The sequence below is a fragment of the Oncorhynchus kisutch genome, linkage group LG14 (genome assembly GCF_002021735.2).
Source record: "Oncorhynchus kisutch isolate 150728-3 linkage group LG14, Okis_V2, whole genome shotgun sequence".
NCBI classification, from domain to species: domain Eukaryota; kingdom Metazoa; phylum Chordata; class Actinopteri; order Salmoniformes; family Salmonidae; genus Oncorhynchus; species Oncorhynchus kisutch.
In genome coordinates this window covers 50624427-50649286 of record NC_034187.2, presented here as the reverse complement: position 1 = coordinate 50649286, position 24860 = coordinate 50624427, and the positions used below count along the sequence as shown (strand labels likewise).

At 42.9% G+C, this 24860-nt stretch overlaps 1 long non-coding RNA gene across 1 annotated transcript; it reads right to left on the bottom strand.

Annotated features, from left to right (window-relative positions):
* Nucleotides 1-2848: 2848 nt before the first annotated feature.
* Nucleotides 2849-17167, bottom strand: LOC116353289 (uncharacterized). The gene is made up of 2 exons (XR_004202627.1): nt 16996-17167; nt 2849-3738 (listed from the first exon to the last, which is right to left on the bottom strand). It is a non-coding gene; the product is annotated as an uncharacterized LOC116353289 (long non-coding RNA).
* Between the last annotated feature and the right edge of the window lie 7693 nt (nt 17168-24860).

The following is a 24860-nucleotide window of genomic DNA, read 5'->3' as shown; positions in this document are numbered from 1 at the left end:
ACCTTTTGGAATTACAAAAGGTAGACCTCCACAAGTCTGGTTCATCCTTGGGAAAATTTCCAAACGCCTGAAGTTACCACGTTCATCTGTACAAACAATAGTACGCAATTATAAACACCATGGGACCACGCAGCCGTCACACCACTCAGGAAGGAGATGTTCCGTCTCCTAGAGATCAACGTACATTGGTGCGAAAAGGCAAATCAATCCCAGAACAACAGCAGACAACCTTATCAAGATGCTGGAGGAAAGAGGTACAAAAGTATCTATATCCACACTTAAACGAGTCCTATATCGACATAACCTGAAAGGCCGTTCAGCAAGGAAGAAGCCCCTGCTCCAAAACCGCCATAAAAAAGCCAGACTACGGTTTGCAACTGCACATGGGGACAAATATCGTACTTTTTGGAGAATCCGCCGTTCTTCTGGTCTGATGAAACAAAAATGGAACTGTTTGGCCATAAGAAGAAAACCATTCCAACCGTGACGTACAGGGTGACAGCATTATGTTGTGGGGATGCTTTGCTGCAGGAAGGACTGGTGCACTTCACAAAATAGATGGCTTCATGAGGCAGGAAAAGTATGTGGATATATTGAAGCAACATCTCAAGACATCAGTTGAAGCTTGGTCACAAATGGGTCTTCCAAATGGACAATGATCCCAAGCATACTTCCAAAGTTGTGGCAAAATGGCTTAAGGACAACAAAGTCAAGGTATTGGAGTGGCCATCACAAAGCCCTGATCTCAATCCTATAGAACATTTCTGGGAAGAACTGAAAAAGCATGTGAGTGCAAAGAGGCCTACAAACCTGACTAAGTTACACCAGCTCTGTCAGGAGGAATGGGCCAAAATTCACCCAACTTTTTGTGGGAAGCTTGTGGAAGGCTACCCGAAACGTTTGACTCAAGTTAAACGCAATGCTACCAAATACTAATTGAGTGTAATATAAACGTCTGACCCACTGGGAATGTGATGAAAGTAATAAAAGCTGAAATAAATAATTTTCTCTACTATTATTCTGACATTTCACCTTCTTAAAATAAAGTGGTGATCCTAACTGACCTAAGACAGGGCATTTTTACTCGGATTAAATGTCAGGAATTGTGAAAACGGAGTTTAAATAAATTTGGCTAAGGTGTATGTAAACTTCTTACTTCAACTGTATGTCTCAAACATTGTTCCCCCCTGCTGCTGTCTTGGTTGGACCAAGTCTCTTTTGAAAAAAATATGTTCTCAGTTGAGACTGACCTTGTTAAATAACTAAAGGTTAATTAAATAAATAAATACAATTTGGGACACAGACATCTATTGTACACAGCTATACTGGACCAAAACACCTTTGTGGTGGTTTGTAAAAAAAAATCCACATTTCCTGTGTAAACACACTGTACATAAACTAAACAGAGCCAAACAAAAATAACAAGATCATGTACTGTACTTTTCTGCAACCTCCCACAACATGAAGTTCATCGTGCTCATTTGCATGATCTCCTCACTCCTCACTCCCTCCTGTTAAAGTGCCCATGCTCTCTCCTCGATGGTGGGTATGTGATGGCTCTGGTGTAGATGTGTTCCTGCCAGGGGTGAGATAGACGGAGGAGGGCAGGTCGTCCAGCTCTGCTCCAGTCCCAGGCGCCTGGCCTGCCTGTCTGCCAACTGTGGAGGCCAAGAAGCATGTGGGATGTGTTGATGTTCCCACCTAGCTCTCGGTAGAGCAGACTACTGTATAACCACGTGTGGTCTTCTTCTGAGTTCTCCCACTCTGCTATCCCATTCCCAACTCGGTGAGCCTGTGAAGCCCTTGACAACGGGGTTCATGCAAAATATCCTTTGAGAAAGGCTCTGATGCTGGCTCCCAGGGACACATGACTTGGAGCCAAAATGGCCTCTTGTCTGCTTAGGCCAAGGGCTTTAAAGGGGCAATCTGTGATTGGTACATCCATTTTTAAATGAATTATATATACCCATTGATTCTTGAAGAATATAACTTGTGAGCTTAGTTCAACTGTCATACCCCATCAGAGCCCAACATATAAGCTTGGCTGGTCAGTTCGGCCTGTGTGATTGCCTTTGTACATTTTAAATGTTAAGAAACACTGTAACACTGTATAAACATGGAGAAACAACCACAACTTTAATGGATGTTCAGTCCTTTGCATCCATTCCTGGAGTCACCATGGCCTCTTGTTGGAAGGGGAGAATTGATCCCTGCGCGACTTAAATTAAGTGCCCCACACTCTTGGCCTCGCACGCTAGCAGTGAAGATTTAATGCTATGTTGCATGTCTCAATGCTTTTTGCATGCTCTGTACTCTCCTGACGCCAAATAATTAACACTTCTTAAAATTAATAGAATGGATTGTGGTCAGTAAACCCATTGAATATGTCAATAATATATTTTTTTAAATCTATTAGCAAGTACAAATTACAAGTGCATAACTATATCGTCATTTATCATGAAGAAACATTGTTGATTAAAGTATTTATAATTTTGTTTCAATGTATTCATAAACTTTGTCCAATATTTGATTGGTAATTTTTTAAAAGCCTGATGTTGGTCACACTACTGTGAGCTAGTCATGTTGCGCACACTGTAGTTCCAAAATAATCCAAATGGTGGCAGCCTAAACCACAAATGTATGTTTTGCGAAATAATTATGTGCAATATAGTAGGATTGGGATTTTAGACTGCCATCCTTTGGATTATGTTGGAACTGCATAAACTCACAATTAGCAGTAGGCTTGTACTATAACTGTAGAGTGTGAGGGGGGGACAACTTTTGCAGATAATATGTAAAAACGCAGGCACCAAACACGCTTGAAAATCATGATTTTATAACATTTGTGGTAATAAATCACAGATTCCAAGGTCAATTAGCTACAGGACAATATTTCGACCTAATGAATTACACAAAAACAAATACACTATCTCCAACACCCTGTAGTAACAACACTTCACAATTTTACACATGTACATACCAGCATACAACCCTTTCTCCAACTAAATATTCACAATGTTTGCGAGTACTAGGATGTTAGTCCATCCATAAAAATAAGAAATTAAACTAAATGAAACTGTAGCTGCAAACCTGTCTATGACTTCACTCTTTCCCAAGCGTGTTAGTATGTATATCTTTGTCAATTGCCATGAGGCATTCTATCTTGGGTCATTGGGCTCCTAAACCAGGTATATAGATGTATTAATGCACTGAAAGATCTCTCACAGCCGCTAACTGGGATGGTCAGTGCGGCCTATATGATTGCCTTCAGTGATGGGAACATATCAGGATCTAACCTACAATTTATACACACAGGATATGTCAGAAGTGGCATCTTTCTTTTTTGAGAGATTACTTCTTCTAGCATTGAGAGGAATATGCCATGTTTGTCTTATGTGGGCCTCCCCTCTCTCTATGTTCTCCTATGTTCTCTCTGTCCAGTTCTTCTTTCCTGGATCTCCTATATTATTAGAGATGGCATAGCATCAGTGCTGTAGCAATATGGCGTTTTCTGAACAGATAAACATACAGAGAAGCAATATACGCACACACACACACAATATCAGGATCTAACCTACAATTTATACACACAGGATATGTCAGAAGTGGCGTCTTTCTTTTTTGAGAGATTACTTCTTCTAGCATTGAGAGGAATATGCCATGTTTGTCTTGTGTGGGCCTCCCCTCTCTCTATGTTCTCCTGTGTTCTCTCTGTCCAGTTCTTCTTTCCTGGATCTCCTATATTATTAGAGATGGCATAGCATCAGTGCTGTAGCAATATGGCGTTTCCTGAACAGATAAACATACAGAGAAGCAATATACACACACACACACACACACACACACACAATATGAACAACAGGCAAATAATGTTTACCTGAATTGAGTTTAAGGTCAAATCTGGGATCATTTCTGGTCCTTAATGATATTAGCAGTTGACTCAATCTTAAACCTGATTAACATTCAACTGTCTTACCCTTCACCGACCACAATACCTGTGTTCTTGCTCTGTCGCTTTAGCAACAAAATAGAAATGCGTGCAACTATGGGGCAAAACCGACGAGGTTTGCTTAAATTGTTAACATGGAAGCTATATGTCACAGGCGTCCAGGCGAGAAGGATCGGAGGACCAAAATGCGGCGTGGTATGTGTTCATGATGAAATTTAATAGAGAAAACACTGAACACTGAAACACACTATACAAAAACAATAAACTAAATAACGACCGTGAAGCTAATGAGAACTGTGCTGACACAAGCAATCAACATAGACAATCACCCACAAAACAGGCTACCTAAATATGGTTCCCAATCAGAGACAATGACTAACACCTGCCTCTGACTGAGAACCATATCAGGCCCAAACACAGAAACAGACAAACTAGACATCCAACATAGAATGCCCACTCAGATCACACCCTGACCAAACAAAACATCGAAACATACAAAGCAAACTATGGTCAGGGTGTGACACTATATTTAGTCTCCAATGTTTATTGAAAACAAATACATTTACACAATGACCACTTGTTGTTTCAAATAGATCATTACAGTTGTTGGTTAGCTAGCTAGCGAATTTGAGCCATATTTGCATTGACATGAAATCAGTCAAAACACCTCAAAATAAGACATGGTATCAATAACATGATGAAACATGCTGAAAGAAACCACTTGATTTATTCCCCGTATGGAAGAGCGCACATTGTTTTGGTGACTTCGTCAGCCAACCCATCTATGTAGCTAGATGCTAAATAATTGTATTGTAAACACACACGCACACACACACACACACAATCTATACACTTTCTGTGTTTGCTGAGCTGCATCTTCAGTTCCATAAGGTGTGTCCATCTTTTATACATTGAAAAAATGTTAATTAACCAAGATATCCAGCTTTGTTTTTCAACAGATAGCTAATAGTATTTGTATTTATTATGGATCCCCATAAGCTCTTCCTGGGGTCCAGCAAAATTAAGGAAGTTTATACAATTTTAAAACATTACAATGCATTCACAGATTTCACAACACACTGTGTGACCTCAGGCGCCTACTACACCACTACCACATACTATATCTACAGTACTAAATCCATGTGTATGTAAAGTGCGTATGTTATCGTGTGTGTGTGTGTGTTTTTTTTTAATCTGTTTTTTAAATCTAATTTTACTGCTTGCGTCAGTTACTTGATGTGGAACAGAGTTCCATGTAGTCATGGCTCTATGTAGTACTGTGTGCCTCCCGTAGTCTGTTCTGGACTTGGGGACTGTGAAGAGTCCTCCTGTGGCATGTCTTGTGGGGTATGCATGGGTGTCTGAGCTGTGTACCAGTAGTTTAGACAGACAGCTCGGTGTATTCAACATGTCAATACCTCTCATAAATAAAAGTAGTGATGAAGTCAATCTCTCCTCAACTTTCAGCCAGGAGAGATTGACATGCATATTATTAATATTAGCTCTCTGTGTACATCCATATTGATGCAGAGCATCGCTTTATTATAGACAGACTTCTCCCCATCTTAGCTACTATTGCATCAATATGGTTTGACCATGACAGTTTACAATCCAGGGTTACTCCAAGCAGTTTAGTCACCTCAACTTGCTCAATGTCCACATTATTTATTACAAGATTTAGTTTAGTGAGTGTTTTGTTCCAAATACAATGCTTTTAGTTTTAGAAATATTTAGGGCTAACTTATTCCACCCACACTGAAACTAACTGCAGCTCTTTGTTGAGTGTTGCTGTCATTTCAGTCGCTGTAGTAGCTGAAGTGTACAGTATAGTGTTAAATCATTTACTTACAGTGCCTTGCGAAAGTATTCGGCCCCCTTGAACTTTGCGACCTTTTGCCACATTTCAGGCTTCAAACATAAAGATATAAAACTGTATTTTTTTGTGAAGAATCAACAACAAGTGGGACACAATCATGAAGTGGAACAACATTTATTGGATATTTCAAACTTTTTTAACAAATCATAAACTTAATAATTGGGCGTGCAAAATTATTCAGCCCCTTTACTTTCAGTGCAGCAAACTCTCTCCAGAAGTTCAGTGAGGATCTCTGAATGATCCAATGTTGACCTAAATGACTAATGATGATAAATACAATCCACCTGTGTGTAATCAAGTCTCCGTATAAATGCACCTGCACTGTGATAGTCTCAGAGGTCCGTTAAAAGCGCAGAGAGCATCATGAAGAACAAGGAACACACCAGGCAGGTCCGAGATACTGTTGTGAAGAAGTTTAAAGCCGGATTTGGATACAAAAAGATTTCCCAAGCTTTAAACATCCCAAGGAGCACTGTGCAAGCGATAAGATTGAAATGGAAGGAGTATCAGACCACTGCAAATCTACCAAGACCTGGCCGTACCTCTAAACTTTCAGCTCATACAAGGAGAAGACTGATCAGAGATGCAGCCAAGAGGCCCATGATCACTCTGGATGAACTGCAGAGATCTACAGCTGAGGTGGGAGACTCTGTCCATAGGACAACAATCAGTCGTATATTGCACAAATCTGGCCTTTATGGAAGAGTGGCAAGAAGAAAGCCATTTCTTAAAGATATCCATAAAAAGTGTCGTTTAAAGTTTGCCACAAGCCACCTGGGAGACACACCAAACATGTGGAAGAAGGTGCTCTGGTCAGATGAAACCAAAATTGAACTTTTTGGCAACAATGCAAAACGTTATGTTTGGTGTAAAAGCAACACAGGCCATCACCCTGAACACACCATCCCCACTGTCAAACATGGTGGTGGCAGCATCATGGTTTGGGCCTACTTTTCTTCAGCAGGGACAGGGAAGATGGTTAAAATTGATGGGAAGATGGATGGAGCCAAATACAGGACCATTCTGGAAGAAAACCTGATGGAGTCTGCAAAAGACCTGAGACTGGGACGGAGATTTGTCTTCCAACAAGACAATGATCCAAAACATAAAGCAAAATCTACAATGGAATGGTTCAAAAATAAACATATCCAGGTGTTAGAATGGCCAAGTCAAAGTCCAGACCTGAATCCAATCGAGAATCTGTGGAAAGAACTGAAAACTGCTGTTCACAAATGCTCTCCATCCAACCTCACTGAGCTCGAGCTGTTTTGCAAGGAGGAACAGGAAAAAATGTCAGTCTCTCGATGTGCAAAACTGATAGAGACATACCCCAAGCGACTTACAGCTGTAATCGCAGCAAAAGGTGGCGCTACAAAGTATTAACTTAAGGGGGCTGAATAATTTTGCATGCCCAATTTTTCCGTTTTTGATTTGTTAAAAAAGTTTGAAATATCCAATAAATGTTGTTCCACTTCATGATTGTGTCCCACTTGTTGTTGATTCTTCACAAAAAAATACAGTTTTATATCTTTATGTTTGAAGCCTGAAATGTGGCAAAAGGTCGCAAAGTTCAAGGGGGCCGAATACTTTCGCAAGGCACTGTACATAGACACTCTGGCTTTACTCAAAGTCAGTGGCATGTCGATAGTAAAGATTGATTAAAGCAAGGGGCCTAAAACAGCTACCCTTGGGAATTCCTGATTCTAACTGGATTATATTTGAGAGGCTTCCATTAAAGAACACCCTCTGTGTTCTGTTAGACAAGTAGCTCTTTATCCACATTATAGCAGGGGATGTAAAGCCATAACACAGCCATACGTTTTTCCAGCAGCAGACTATGATCGATAATGTCAAAAGCCACACTGAAGTCAAACAAGACAGCCCCCACAATAATTGTATCATACATTTCTAAATTCCTCAATCATCAGTCATTTGTGTAAGTGCTGTGCTTGTTGAGTGTCCTTCCCTATAAGCATGCTGAAATTCTGTTGTCATTTTGTTTACTGTGAAATAACATTGTATCTGGTCAAATAAAATACAAATATCCAGAAGTTTACTAAGGGTTGGTAACAGGCTGATTTGTCAGATATTTGAACCAGTACAGGGGGCTTTACTATTCTTGGGTAACGGAATGACTTTAGCTTCCCTCCAGGCCTGAGGGCACACGCTCTCTAGTAGGCTTAAATTGAAGATGTGGCAAATAGGAGTGGCAATATTGTCTGCTTTTATCCTCAGTAATTCTCCATCCAGATTGTCAGACCCCGGTGGCTTGTCATTGTTAATAGATAACAATCATTTTTTTCACCTCTTCCACACCAACTTTATGGAATTCAAAGTAAAATTCTTGTCTTTCATAATTTGGTCAGCTATACTTGGATGTGTAGTGTCAGTGTTTGTTGCTGGCATGTCATCCCTAAGTTAGCTTATCTTGCCAATGAAAAAGTCATTCAAGTAGTTTGCTTTGTGATGAATGAGCCATCTGATTCAAATGAATGAAGGAGCCGAGTTGGCTTTTTTCCCCAAAATTGAATTTAAGGTGCCCCAAAGATTTTTACTATAATTCGTTATATGATTTATCTTTCTTTCATAGTTTAGTTTATTTTTCTTTAGTTTAGTCACATGATTTCTTCATTTGCAGTACGTTTGCCAATCATTTGGGCTAACAGACTTAATTGCCATACCTTTTGCCTCATCCCTCTCAACCATACAATTTTTCAATTCCTCATCAATCCAAAAGGAATTTAACCATTTTTACAGTCATTTTCTTAATGTGTGCGTGCTTATTAGTAACTGGAATAAGTAGTTTCATAAATGCGTCGAGTGCAGCGTCTGGTTGCTCCTCATTACACACCACAGACCAGAAAATATTCTTTACATCATCAACATAAGAATCCCAACAAAACTTATTGTATGACCTCTTATACACTATATTAGGCACAGCCTTTGGAACTTTGGTTTTCTTAGATATGGTTATTAAATTGTGATCACTACATCCTATGGATTTGGATACTGCTTTAAAACAAATATCTGCAGCGTTAGTAAAGATGTGATCAATACATGTTCATGATTTAATTCCTGTGCTGTTTGTAACTACCCTGGTATTTTGACTGACAACCTGATCCAGGTTGCAGGCACTGGTTACAGTTTGACATCTTTTCCTGAGTGGGCAGCTTGATGATAGCCAGTCAATATTTAAATCACCCAAAACATATACTTCTCTGTTGACATATTATCCAGATTCTGACTGTTAGCACTTGATGGTCTATAGCAGCTTCCCACAAGAATGGGCTTTAGCTGAGGCAGATGAACCTGTAGCCATATTACTTCTACAGTATTTTACATTAGATCGTCTCTAAGCTTTACAGGAATGTGGTTCTGAATATAGACCACAACACCACCTCCGTTGGTATTTCTGTCTTTTCGGTAGATGTTATAACCATGTATTGCTACCACTGTATCATCAAAGGTATTATCTAAGTGAGTTTCAGAGTCAGAATATAAATGTCATCTGTTACAAGCAAGTTATTGACCTCATGGGCCTTGTTTCTTAGGCTACATATGTTAATTTGGGCTATTTTTAGCACTTTTCTGAGTTGCTTGATTGTTTTTAATGCTTTACTGGGAAGCTTATCAGAGGTAGACTTACTCACGTTATTTACATTGGAGCTGATAGTGCAGGGAGAACTGCATAAAGTGGTCTTCCTACTATTGCACACCGCCTCAGTGCTGACAGTGTAACTCTTAGCGGATGTTACCAAAAGTAGCTACGGTCATGTTAGCCATGCTAGCCTTATGTTAGCTAGCTTCTTTAATAGTCATTTTTTTGCATATTTGGACAATACTTGATTAGACAGTAATTGGTTAGTTAGTGATACTTTGTCGGGTGGTGAACAGAGCTCCAGCAGTTGGATTCAACGCTGCTCATGAAATTTGCTAGGATGCTAATGAAGCAGCACTACTGGCTAGACTGGGTAGTCCCTCACGTTAGTTAGTTAGCTTAATGTTATCTGTCAGGGCAGCTTTTGAGTCAACATGTTGAAATGTAAGTTACTAGAATGTGGCTACTGTGAGGTCAATAGCTGTGAATAACATCATCATGGGCAAACAAACTGTGCTATAGTAATAGCAAGCTAACAAAGTTTATCTCCGGTTTCCTTCCCATCTTTGCGCTCACTCCCTCCGACAATGAACAGTCACCCCCGCTCGCCGAAATATATATTTTTTGGGGGATGAATCAAAAATGACTTTCGAAAACCACTTTGACTCCGCCTAAAGTGTCACCGTACACAGAAATGCTGTTTTTAGGCAGCACTTAAAAGGCTGGGCAGGCCATGGCTCATGTTTGGAATATTCATTGCGGTGTGTAATGCAATGTAGCCTAGCTTGTTTCACACCATCCCAGCAGTGCAAAAGACTTGGCTTGAGACAAAAATCATTCGGGGCTGAAGCCCCAAAAGCCCGGGGCTGGTGACATCAATGATGTGCACACACAATGGAATTATGACATAGAGTGATTAGGATACGTGGGTATTGTCATGTAATGGGTTTACAGTATATAATGGGTGTGATGGAATATTAATCATGCATATACTAAACATAGAGGTAACTGACAAAATAAAGGAAATACCTACATAAAGTGTTTTAATAGGGAGTTGGTCCATCATGAGCCGCCAGAACAGCTTCAATGCGCCTTGGCACAGATTCTACAAGTGTTTGGAACTCTATTGGAGGGATGCGACACCATTCTTTCTTGAGAAGAAGTCTCCCAGGCGACAATACAAACTGTGTTGTCTTCCGGGAGATTTCTCAAGGCTTTCCTTTTTGTTCCACTCGATTGGTTTAGGAACCTCAATGCAATTCTCAATGCAAACCTCAATTCTCACCTCAATGCATTATGTGTAAATCTGTTAATTGCAAATCTCCCCATTAGAAGTTTTGATGGGTGGATGGACGGATTAATGAGTTGTGATGGATGGATAGATAGTGTGGATCTCCTGACTTTGTTAGCGCTGGAAACATACAGGAGTTTTCTTGCCTCAACACCTGGATGAGTCAGGACTGTGGAGAAAGAAAGCAATTCCAGAGAGCCCTCCAGCAAGCTTTTCTTTCATTACCTAGTGCTCTGTGTGTCTCTCTGGACAGCATTTCTCTGCGGTTGGTCGATAACATTTAGCCATTGGAAACAACATCCAAAGTCTCACTTTGTTTACTGATTCAGACTCTTTTATCCGACTCTCACATACATATGAAAGTGACAAGCATTTATTTAGATAAAGTAAGCATAACTAACACAGGGCCAACATTCAAGGATGACTAATACTGTACATGAATTTACATGTTTTAAACTCGCATTTTGATAAACAGTAGGCGTGTCTCACATAGTTGTAGAGTAGTTATTTGCCATCAGTTGTTAGTCCGACTTTCTTTTTACTTTGCTGAGTGAAGGGGGACACTAGATTGGTACTAGAATAGAGGACGGACATGTGTTTGTTAACACAAGAGGGCCTGCAAAATGATGAATGAAGGTGAGAGAAATAGGGGTAAGATACAAAGGCTACATGAAAGTGAATTCTCCTGAGAAAGATCAGATCGGTTCAGGTATGATACAGGTATGATTAACTGTATCATGAAACATGCTTTCTGCACTTCTACTGTGAAGACTATTGGATTTAGATAGATACATGATTGATACATGATGGAACTGAACTTTTGCCACTTCACAGGGATGAATGACTGTATCATGAAACATGCTTTCAGCACTTGACCTGTGAGGAGTTACTCATAGGGAGCAGACTGTGCAAGGGGGAAGTGTGTTTGTGAGTGCATGTGTGCTTGTGGGCGTGCACAAACACATTGGTGTACTGCATGTGTGTACACTTCAAACATAAATGCACATGTACACTGCAACAACATGTAACATGTAACACTGCAACAACACTGTGCATGAGTGTGTGTGTTTGTATGTCTTTGAGGTTTGTCATTCTGAGTTGTGCACGCTGCATAGCTCTCTCCCAGCTGCAGCCTCAGATGCTGGTCTTAAAGACCCAGATGGCTGGGGGACAGGTAATCTCCCATTGACCTACAGGAATTGTGACAAACATGTAGCGAACCAACACTGAGCGTGTCTGAATAAAATAAAAAACTCTATAGGCCAGACTGGTATTAAGTCAATCTGCTTGCACAATTTATAGTGGAAAATATTTGAATTTATATCCAAATATTTTGAGTTAGTTATAGTCACACCCTGATCTGTTTCACCTGTCTTTGTGCTTGTTTCCACCCCCCTCCAGGAGTAGCCCATCTTCCCCATTATCCCCTGTGCATTTTTACCTGTGTTCTCTGTTTGTCTGTTGCCAGTTCGGCTCGTCTCGCCAAGCCAACCAGTGTGTTTTTCGTACTCCTGTTTTCTTGAACCCCTGTTTTCTAGTTTGATCATTCTGCCCCCCTCCCTGAGCCTGCCTGCCATTCTGTACCTTATAGACTCTGCCTTGGACTATCGACCTCTGCCTGCCCTTAACCTGTCGTTTTTCTGCCACCTGTTTTATAAATAAACGTCTGTTATTCGAACTGTCTGCATCCGGGTCTTATCCTGAGCCGTGATAGTACGAACTGCCCATGACAGACCCAGCACACTCAGACCAGCTCCGCAACGCCGTCTCTTCCCAATGAGCCACCATTGGGAGGCACGAGGAGTTGCTTCGTGGTCTTACGGAAGGTTTCCAGGCCTTGTCAGAACGCCATGACCGTGCGTTTAATACATTGTTGGAACAATTCCGCCGATTGTCTGTTAGGCAGCCTACCACGATGGTAACCTCCCAGCCCCCCAGTAACTCAGCTGTCAGCAATGAGTCTCTCCCTGCTTAACGAGAACCCTGCCTACCTCCCCTGGAATGCTTCGCAGGAGAGTCGAGAACCTGTCGGGCATTTCACTCTCAGTGTTCCCTCATCTTTGAGCTGCAGCCCTCCTCCTTCCCCTCGGACCACTCGAAGATAGCGTAACTCATCACGCTGCTGTCCGGGAAGGCTCTCGCCTGGGTTACGGCAGTGTGGGAACAACAGTCTGCTGTGTGCTTCAGTCTGGAGGAGTTCAGGGCTGAGGTGAAGGTTTTCGATTCTCCATTATCCAAGAGAGAGGCTGCCCGGAAGTTACTCCAGCTTCAGCAAGCCTTGCTACTGTTATAGTCTCACTACTGTATATAGCCTCGCTACTGTTATTATTTTTATTTCCTTACTTATCTATTGTTCACCTAATACCTATTTCTTTATGGAAAGGGCCTGTAGGGCCTGTAGTTAAGCATTTCACTTTAAGGTCTACACCTGTTGTATTCAACGCACGTGACAAACTTTGATTTGCAGACTATGCGGGAGACTTCCACACGTTGGCTGCCGAGAGTGCCTGGAACCCGGAATCCCTTTTCAACCTGTTCCTGCACGGATTATCAGAGGAAGTTAAGGACAAGCTTTCAGCCCAGGAACTGCCGACGGATCTCGACTCGCTCATCGCCTTGACCATCCGGATCGATGGGCGTTTCCTTGGCTGCTAGCTCGTCCTTAACTTCCTCCGATAATCCGTGCAGGAACGATTCCGGTCCCCCTCGCCCGCCCAAGGATTCCACCTCGCCTCAGAGGCATGCCGGAAGTCCCAGACGTCTATGTTTCAGAGAGAATCCGAGGCTAGGTTGTCTACAGCCCGAACGTTTACGCAGGCTTAACACGAAGAGTTGTCTGTATGACTACTGGTCATTTTGTGTCTACCTGTCCACTAAAAGACCAGGCCCATCGGTAGGTGCGAGTTCTCTGGTGGGCCATACAAAGAACTTTCTTTCTCCGGTTACTCACACCCCTCTCCATGCCATCCTGCTGTTGGGGAACCGGACGGAATCTCTCCGGGTACTCATCGACTCTGGGACTGATGAGAGTTTTGGACACGACCATGGTTTCAGAGCTGTGCATCCCCACTCAGCCCCTCTCCGTTCCCATGGATGTTAGAGCACTGGACGGGTGCAATACCAGTCCCATCAACCTGCGAGTGTCAGGGAACCACAGCGAGTCTATACAGTTCATGCTGGTTAAGTCTCCTCAGGTTCCCATGGTATTTGGATTATCTTGGCTCGACTGCTGGTGCTATCATGGGCTGGATCCCGTTCTCCATGCCAATTGACTGAAGTCGGCGCAGCCTGCCTTGGGACGTCTTCCTGTGGGCTCGCCATTCCGGCAGAGTACAAGGACCTCCGGGAGGTTTGGACATGGTCTCCGACCGTGATCCTCAGTTCTCGTCCCGGTTCTAGAGAGGGTTCTGCACGCTCACTGGGTCGTCTGCCCCCTGTTTTAAAAATAAACATCTGTTATTTGAACTGTCTGCATCTGGGTCTTATCCTGAGCCGTGATAAATTGGCAGAAATTAGATGAATATCATGAGACGAGGTTGTGAAACTACAGTGTGTAGCTTAATGCTAAGAGCACTAAGTTGGTGGGGGAAAAAAAGTTGTTCTGGTGCTAGTCCCACATTCACTACATTTGGGCACCTGCTCGTCAAACATATATTTCCAAAATCATGGGCATCAATATGGAGTTGGTCCCCCCTTTGCTGCTATAACAGTCTCGAATCTCTTCAGGGAAGACTTTCCACTAGATGTTGGAACATTGCTGCGGGTAATTGCTTCCATTCAGCCACAAGAGCATTAGTAAGGCCGGGCACTGATGTTGGGAGATTAGCCATGGCTCACAGTCGGAGTTCCAATTAATCCCCAAGGTGTTCGATGGAGTTTAGGTCAGGGCTCTGTGCAGGCCAGTCAAGTTCTTCCACACCGATCTCGACAAACCATTTCTGTATGGACCTCGCTTTTTGCACGGGGGCATTGTCATGCTGAAACAGGAAAGGGCCTTCCCCAAACTGTTGCCACAAAATTGGAAGCACAGAATCATCTAGAATGTCATTATATGCTGTAGAGTTAAGATTTCCCTTCACTGGAACTAAAGGGACTAGCCCAAACCATGAAAAACAGCCCCATACCATTATTCCTCCTCAGGTAGCATTTCCTGGCATCTGCCAAACCTAGATTTGTCCATCGGACTGCCAGATATGGAAGAGTAATCCATCACTCCAGAGAACGTGTTTCTACTGCTCCAGAGCTTTACACCCCTCCAGCAGACGCTTGGCATTGCGCATGGTGATCGTAGGCTTGTGTATGTGGCTGCTAGGCCATGAAAACCCATTACATATAGCTCCATAATGAACAGCTATTGTGCTGGCATTGCTTTCAGAGTCAGTTTGGAACTCGGTAGTGAGTGTTGCAACCGAGGACCCGTTCTGTGCGCTGTGTGGCCTAACAATGCACATCTGAGCCATTGTTGCTCCTAGATGATTCCACTTCACAATAACAGCACTTACAGTTAACCGGGGCAGCTCTAGCAGGGTAGTAATTTCTGAAACTGACTTATCGTAAAGATGGCATACTATAACGGTGCCAAGTTGAAAGTCACTGAGCTCTTCAGGACGGGCCATTCTACTGCCAATGTTTGTCTATGGAGATTGCGTGGCTGTGTGCTCAAATGTATACACCTGTCAGTGGCTGAATTAGCTGAATCCACTAATTTCAGAGGGTGGCGTATTATATAACAGACTACACCACTCCCCATTGATGACATGTTATTGGAGCAATCTCTGTCAATCATTCCAATCATTCCAATCTCTGTCAATCATTCCACTCCCCATCTATAACATGTTATTGGAGCAATCTCTGTCAATCATTCCAATATACTCAATCATACATATTCATTCATTTTCAGAAGAGTATATCCATTACCTACGTAGCCTATATTTTCTTTTGATGACCTTTTGGAGGGGGTGATAGGAACAAAAACCTCCCTAGCTCAAAAATGATCTTTCCACCATTTTGGGTAAAATGATCTTACCCATGATACTGAAAGTGGGAAAATGGCACTCAGGCTTCACAGCATATTATGTCCACTTGTACTGAACTTACAAAACAACCAGTATAGGTTCAATGATTGAGTCCACCTTTTTAGCTTCCGGGGTAATACGGCTCCCACAACTCCCCACTTTATCATGGTTGTAATCACAATATTTCATGCTGTCACGTGTGCTCCCTCTCCAGCCTCTAGGTCACCAGGCTGCTCGTAATGGCACACACCTGTCACCATCTTTAAGCACACCTGCACGTCATTAGACTCACCTAGACTTCATCACTTCCCTGATTACCTTCCATATATATGTTACTCCCTTTGGTTCCTTTCCCCAGGCGTCATTGTTTCTGTTTCATGTCTGTGTGTTGTTCGTGTTTCTTGTTTTGTATTACGTTTTAATTAATTTATTAAATGATTCACTCCCTGAACTTGCTTCCCGACTCCCAGCGCACACGTTACACATGTCCACGTTTTTTGGTATCTCTTTTGCATAAGGTACCTTATAAACAACTTAGATCAGTCTTGGTTTCTATGGAAACGAATTAGCGAAATTGAGTGTGTGGGTGTTTCAGGAAGTCACGTTTTGTTTGACTTGGTGAATCTCTGACGGAATATTGTCTTTTTTTGTCTAGGACATCAGCATTAAGCCCAAAGATATATTTATATCACAGTCATCAACTGTAAATATAGAATAGTCTTCTTTGTAGACTTCACTTAACCCTTTACTCTCATGGGAATTGGCTTATATGGATAGGAATAAATTGAAATGTTTCTTACAGAAGAAATATGAAATGCATAAGCATGTTAGCAATTGAAAGGGAACCGTTTGGAGATTATGGGAAAATCATTAGACCAAAGTTGAGGACACAACAGTTCACCTGACACAAGACTGAATTCAAACTTTACTGTTGATTTTATGTGCATTTTACATTTACTGTACTTTTAGACACATTTGTTGATAAGGAAATCTGAAAATACTATGGATACATTCAATTACATGATGAGAATATCCCTGGACATGTTGGAGAGGTGCAACTTAAGACAATCGCTCAAGAAAAGAGCAAAGGTTTGAGTGAGAGGACTACCTGTTGTCTCCAAGTGGCCACACACCTTTCCAAAGTGTGCACAGTTCCCGAAGTTATTTCATTGCGCTTTTATGACTCAAAGAAGTCTTCAACTATATATTTATTTTAGCTCTCCTACGGTAGCGGTGCTGTTGAGGAACTAGAGCAAGCACACTTACCTCTGTTGTTTGCACAATACAAGAACGTCTAATTGTGAATCACAATCTGGGTCAGGTGGGCATCTTTTGAACGTTTGTTCTATTGCCAAATAGATACGACCTTACAGTGTCAGGCTCTCACAAGGCAATTCAGAGAAACAGATTGTATTGTTTGGTGTGAATAGAAAGGAGTCATGAGTGCATTCGGGTGCGTGTTCTGCAGGAAATTTCACAATAGACAAACAGGCTCATTCTGTACAGAACAACACAGGATGTGGTGCAATGTCATCTTGTAACTGTACATCAAACATTGACACTGTATGTGACATGAGTTTTATTATATGGAAATGTGAATTGCACATTTGGACTCATTTGGACGGGTGTTTGACTTGCTTGTGTGACATCAAAGAGGCATTTATTATAATCCTCAACGTTTCATCTTCCAAATCACGTAGAGTCTCCTTATTCAGATAACAACACATTTGCAAAGGTTGTCTAATTAGCTGGAGGGATGGGGACAACTCCTTGTCATGTGCGGTGCTCAAGTTCAGAATGGCTGACAGTCAAAACCCATACAGCGCTGTGAAGTGAAGAGCCTGACCTCTGGCGTCATTGATATTAAGTTACTGTACAGCTACTGAGTCACAATTTGGCGCTATCCATATCTGCCATTTTCAACCTGTATACGGGTACCAGTGTAAAGGGCTACATCCATTTTTGGACTTCAAAATTAATAATATGTACACATTGATTCTTGAAGAATATAGCTTCTAAATGCCTCATGAGCTTAGTTCAACTGTCCAAAATATATATAGCTTATTCTACAACATTTATAAACAAAGTCAATTTAAACAAACACTATGTAGCCTCAAAACATGCTTAACTATAATTTTGAGTCCTTGCATCCATAGCTCTGTGTATGAATTTGAGTGAGGTTACATTTCTCCAGCCCATCTCTCACCCTTCAACCGAAACAGGGGCGGGGAGTTCGCTTTTGTTATTGTTTGACCAGTGGATTGCCCCTTTATGCATGAAAACGTTTATCTACATATTGTACACAGGTCATATTTAAAGCATCAGACAATATTTGAATTCGTATTCAGTTCATTCCCTTTTCCTTTCCACCTGTAAACATTGTTCACACATGAATACATGAATCACATCATACATTCTTGCAACACAAAAAATGTATGTTTCTTCTTCAATTTCCTGCTGAAACCTGAGTTTATATAAATGGGGAGTCTGATTAACTCTAGTCTCATATACTGCCTTCCTGACCAATAAATACATCTGATCAAATGGATCAATATTTCATTTATACAACTACAGTGCCTTCAGAAAGTATTCACACCCCTTGACTTATCTTTTCAAAATTCTTCAAGCTCTGTCAAATTGGTTTTTGATCATTGCTAAACAACCATTTTCAAGTCTTGACATAGATTTTCAAGCAGATGTAAGTCAAAACTGTAACTTGGCCACTCAGTAACATTCACTGTCTTCTTGGTAATCAATGCCAGTGTGGATTTGGCCTTGTGTTTTAGGTTATTGTCCTGCTGAAAGTGTCTGTTAGAAAGCAGACTGAACCAGGTTTTCCTCTAGGATTTTGCCTGTGTCGTGGAAGATTCAGAATTTGTTGGTAACATTTGTACTATGTTTTATATTCATCAAATGTGTGTAAGTTACTTCTCATCAGAATGGTATTTTTGTATAATACTGTAGCGGGGTTGCAGTTATCTGTTCTATGTCGAGACTAAGTTGCATGGGCCGCAGAGAGGGGAGAGGTCAAAGTGTCATGTGTAAACATATATTTTACTCCCTACCTTTTTCTAGTGGGGAAAGGAGGGTGGCAGTGTCTGGAATCATTTTCATGCTCCCTTTTATCTTAACCTATAGCCTCACTCTCCCCCCCGTGAGCTTGTCCAGGTTTGGTTGTATTTAGAGTTGGTTGTATCTAAATGACAATTTGATATATGCCTGTTGATTTGGAGGATTGGTTTATGGTTCTGAGTTTGAGAGAGGAGACAAAGCTGAACAATGAATTATGCCGATGCTGTTTTATCGTGTGTATCTTTGCTATAAAGGATCCCATTTTGCCGTTGTGGGGGGACTCTCAACTTTTCATTAGAGATACTGAACTGTTGAAAGTCAAAATGCTATAGAGCTTATATAATTAAAGATGGACTTTGATAACTAACTCTGACTTGTGTGTGTGGTTTGCTCCCATGATTAGGTAAATAGAGGACATTTCCACGACACCTGTGCTTAGCTCCATACCTTTTCTTTTTATCCTGAAAAACTTGCCAGTCGTTAACAATTACAAGCATACCCATAACATGATGCAGCCACCACTATACTTGAAAATATTTAGTGGTACTCAGTGTATTGGATTTGCCCCAAATATAACACTTTGTGTTCAGGACAAAAAGTGAATTGTTTTGCCACATTTTTTGCAGTATTACTCTAGTGCCATGCTTCAAACAGGATGCAAGTTTTGGAATATTTGTTATTCTGTATAGGCTTCCTTCTTTTCACTGTCAATAAGGTTAGTATTGAGGAGTAACTAGCCCTTGACCTCTGTAACTATTTTAAAGCCGCTATTGGCCTCATGACGGAATCCCTGAGTGGTTTCCTTCCTCTCCGGCAACTGGGTTAGGAAGGATGCCTGTATCCTTGTAGTGACTGGGTGTATTGATACACCATCCAAAGTGTAATTAATAACTTCACCATGCTCAAAGGGATATTCAATATCTGCTTTAAAAAACAAAATGCTTGTCTGGGACATTACAGATAATTGTATGTATGGGATACACAAGATGAGGTAGTCATAAAGAAATCATGTTAAACACTATTATTGCACACAGAGTGAGTCCAGGCAACTTATTACGTGACTTGTTAAGCACATTTTCACTCCTGAACTTATATAGACTTGCCATAACAAACGGGTTGAATACATATTGACTCAACACATTTCAGCTTTTCATTTTTTATTCATTTGTAAACATTTTGAAAAACAGAACTTCACTTTGACATTATGGGGTATTGTGTTTAGGCCAGTGACAAAAATCTAAATGTAATACATTTTACATTTAGGCTGTAACACAAAATGTTGTAAAAGTTAACCTCTCTGATCTACCCATCCCGGATACAGGTTTGAATTCGACAACATGCGGTGTTTGCCACAATTAGTCAGTCATATTAAGGGGTGGTGTAACGATTGTCATCGGGAGAAGGAGAAGGTGAGGACCAAGGTGCAGCGTGCTAAGTGTTCATCCTTTTAATAAACTGAACACTAAATACAAAGTAACAAAAGAGAACAACCGAAACAGCTCCGTCAGGTGCAACACACACTAAACAGAAAATAACCACCCACAAACAAAAGTGGGAAAACAGGCTACCTAAGTATGGTTCTCAATCAGAGACAATGATTGACAGCTGCCTCTGATTGGGAACCATACCAGGCCTAAACATAGAAAACAACACCTAGACATACAACATAGAATACCCACCCACATCACACCCTGACCAAACAAAAAATAGAAACATACAAAGCAATCTACGGTCAGGGCGTGACCGGAGTGAAGGGCGACTCAGGCAGCGCCGGAGTGAAGGGCGACTCAGGCGGCGCCGGACAGGATGGCGGCTCTGGCAGCTCCGGACAGGAGAGAGAACCTGGAGGGAGGAGACGGAGAGACAGCCTGGTGCGTGGCGCTGCCTGAGTGGACCGGGCTGTGGGGGAGCACTGGAGCGCAGCCTTGGCACCACTCCTCCAGGCTGGATGAGCACTTTAGCCCGGACCCTCTGGTGGATACCACTCGCACCTCTCCCTTAGGCTCAATGCCCACATTCGCCCGGCACGGGCGGAGCACAGGCATAGGGCGAACTGCACCCTCCCAGCGGCCCGGAGACACAGCACGCAGAGCCGGCGCAGGATACCCTGGGCCGAAACAGAGTACCGGAGAACAAACATGCTGAGCTGGCACTATCCGCCCTGGCTGGATGCCCACTCTCGCATGGCACTTGCGGGGGGCTGGCCTATAGCGGTCTGGGCTATGAGCGCGTACTGGCGACACCGTGCGCTTCACCGCATAACACGGTGCCTGACCAGTACTACGCCTCTCCCGGTAAGCACGGGGAGTTGGCTCAGGTCTAGTTCCTGACTCCGCCAATCTCCCCGTGTGCCTCTTGTGTCTGTTGCGCCGCCTTACCTCATATCGCCGCCGCTCAGCTTTTGCTGCCTCCGGTTCTTCTTTGGGGCGGCGATATTCCCCAGCCTATGCCCAGGGTCCCTTGCCATCCAATATCTCCTCCCATGTCCATTTCTCCAGATATCACTGCTTCTCGTTACCACGCTGCTTGGTCCTTTCTTGGTGGTTGGGTAGTTCTGTTATGATGTTCGTCTGAGGAAGAAGGAGTAGACCAACCCGCAGCGTGGTACGTGTTCATGATGTTTACTGTAACCTGAACACAGAAACCAAAATAACAGTGGAACAAATCAAATCTAATTTTATTTGTCACATACACATGGTCAGCAGATGTTAATGCGAGTGTAGCGAAATGCTTGTGCTTCTAGTTCCGACATTGCAGTAATAACCAACAAGTAATCTAACTAACAATTCCAAAACTACTTTCTTATACACAGTGTAAGGGGATAAAGAATATGTACATAAGGATATATGAATGAGTGATGGTACAGAGCAGCATAGGCAAGATACAGTAGATGGTATCGAGTACAGTATATACATATGAGATGAGTATGTAAACAAAGTGGCATAGTTTAAGTGGCTAGTGATACATGTATTACATAAGGATGCAGTCGATGATATAGAGTACAGTATATACGTATGCATATGAGATGAATAATGTAGGGTAAGTAACATTATATAAGGTAGCATTGTTTAAAGTGGCTAGTGATATATTTACATCATTTCCCATCAATTCCCATTATTAAAGTGGCTGGAGTTGAGTCAGTGTCAGTGTCAGTGTGTTGGCAGCAGCCACTCAATGTTAGTGGTGGCTGTTTAACAGTCTGATGGCCTTGAGATAGAAGCTGTTTTTCAGTCTCTCGGTCCCAGCTTTGATGCACCTGTACTGACCTTGCCTTCTGGATGATAGCGGGGTGAACAGGCAGTGGCTCGGGTGGTTGATGTCCTTGATGATCTTTATGGCCTTCCTGTAACATCGGGTGGTGTAGGTGTCCTGGAGGGCAGGTAGTTTGCCCCCGGTGATGCGTTGTGCAGACCTCACTACCCTCTGGAGAGCCTTACGGTTGTGGGCGGAGCAGTTGCCGTACCAGGCGGTGATACAGCCCGCCAGGATGCTCTCGATTGTGCATCTGTAGAAGTTTGTGAGTGCTTTTGGTGACAAGCCGAATTTCTTCAGCCTCCTGAGGTTGAAGAGGCGCTGCTGCGCCTTCTTCACGATGCTGTCTGTGTGAGTGGACCAATTCAGTTTGTCTGTGATGTGTATGCCGAGGAACTTAAAACTTGCTACCCTCTCCACTACTTTTCCATCGATGTGGATAGGGGGGTGTTCCCTCTGCTGTTTCCTGAAGTCCACAATCATCTCCTTAGTTTTGTTGACGTTGAGTGTGAGGTTATTTTCCTGACACCACACTCCGAGGGCCCTCACCTCCTCCCTGTAGGCCGTCTCGTCGTTGTTGGTAATCAAGCCTACCACTGTTGTGTCATCCGCAAATTTGATGATTGAGTTGGAGGCGTGCGTGGCCACGCAGTCGTGGGTGAACAGGGAGTACAGGAGAGGGCTCAGAACGCACCCTTGTGGGTCCCCAGCGTTGAGGATCATCGGGGTGGAGATGTTGTTGCCTACCCTCACCACCTGGGGGCGTCAGGAAGTCCACAGGGCGGGGTCGAGACCCAGGGTCTCGAGCTTGATGACGAGCTTGGAGGGTACTATGGTGTTGAATGCCGAGCTGTAGTCGATGAACAGCATTCTCACATAGGTATTCCTCTTGTCCAGATGGGTTAGGGCAGTGTGCAGTGTGGTTGAGATTGCATCGTCTGTGGACCTATTTGGGCGGTAAGCAAATTGGAGTGGGTCTAGGGTGTCAGGTAGTGTGGAGGTGATATGGTCCTTGACTAGTCTCTCAAAGCACTTCATGATGACGGAAGTGAGTGCTACGGGGCGGTAGTCGTTTAGCTCAGTTACCTTAGCTTTCTTGGGAACAGGAACAATGGTGGCCCTCTTGAAGCATGTGGGAAAAGCACACTGATATAGGGATCGATTGAATATGTCCGTAAACACACCGGCCAGCTGGTCTGCGCATGCTCTGAGGGCGCGGCTGGGGATGCCATCTGGGCCTGCCGCCTTGCGAGGGTTAACACGTTTAAATGTCTTACTCACCTCGGCTGCAGTGAAGGAGAGTCCGCATGTTTACGTTGCAGGCCGTGTCAGTGGCACTGTATTGTCCTCAAAGCGGGCAAAAAGTTATTTAGTCTGCCTGGGAGCAAGACATCCTGGTCCGTGACTGGGCTGGATTTCTTCTTGTAGTCTGTGATTGACTGTAGACCCTGCCACATGCCTCTTGTGTCTGAGTCGTTGAATTGAGATTCTACTTTGTCTCTGTACTGACGCTTAGCTTGTTTGATAGCCTTGCGGAGGGAATAGCTGCACTGTTTGTATTCGGTCATGTTACCAGTCACCTTGCCCTGATTAAAAGCAGTAGTTCGCGCTTTCAGTTTCACGCGAATGCTGCCATCAATCCACGGTTTCTGGTTAGGGAATGTTTTAATCGTTGCTATGGGAACGACATCTTCAACGCACGTTCTAATGAACTTGCACACCGAATCAGCGTATTCGTCAATATTGTTATCTGACGCAATACGAAACATATCCCAGTCCACGTGATGGAAGCAGTCTTGGAGTGTGGAGTCAGCTTGGTCGGACCAGCGTTGGACAGACCTTAGCGTGGGAGCCTCTTGTTTTAGTTTCTGTCTGTAGGCAGGGATCAACAAAATGGAGTCGTGGTCAGCTTTTCCGAAAGGAGGGCGGGGCAGGGCCTTATATGTGTCGCGGAAGTTAGAGTAACAATGATCCAAGGTTTTTCCACCCCTGGTTGTGCAATCGATATGCTGATAAAATTTAGGGAGTCTTGTTTTCAGATTAGCCTTGTTAAAATCCCCAGCTACAATGAATGCAGCCTCCGGATAAATGGATTCCAGTTTGCAAAGAGTCAAATAAAGTTCGTTCAGAGCCAACGATGTGTCTGCTTGGGGGGGGATATATTACGGCTGTGATTATAATCGAAGAGAATTCTCTTGGTAGATAATGCGGTCTACATTTGATTGTGAGCAATTCTAGATCAGGTAAACAGAAGGATTTGAGTTCCTGTATGTTTCTTTCATCACACCATGTCTCGTTAGCCATAAGGCATACGACCCCACCCCTCTTCTTACCAGAAAGATGTTTGTTTCTGTCGGCGCGATGCGTGGAGAAACCCGCTGGCTGCACCGCCTCCGATAGCGTCTCTCCAGTGAGCCATGTTTCCGTGAAGCAAAGAACGTTACAGTCTCAGATGTCCCTCTGGAATGCTACCCTTGCTCGGATTTCATCAACCTTGTTGTCAAGAGACTGGACATTGGCGAGAAGAATGCTAGGGAGTGGTGCACAATGTGCCCGTCTCCGGAGTCTGACCAGAAGACCGCCTCGTTTCCCTCTTTTTCGGAGTCGTTTTTTTGGGTCGCTGCATGGGATCCATTCCGTTGTTCTGTTTGAGAGGCAGAACACAGGATCCGCGTCGCGAAAAACATATTCTTGGTCGTACTGATGGTGAGTTGACGCTGATCTTATATTCAGTAGTTCTTCTCGACTGTATGTAATGAAACCTAGGATGACCTGGGGTACTAATGTAAGAAATAACACGTAAAAAA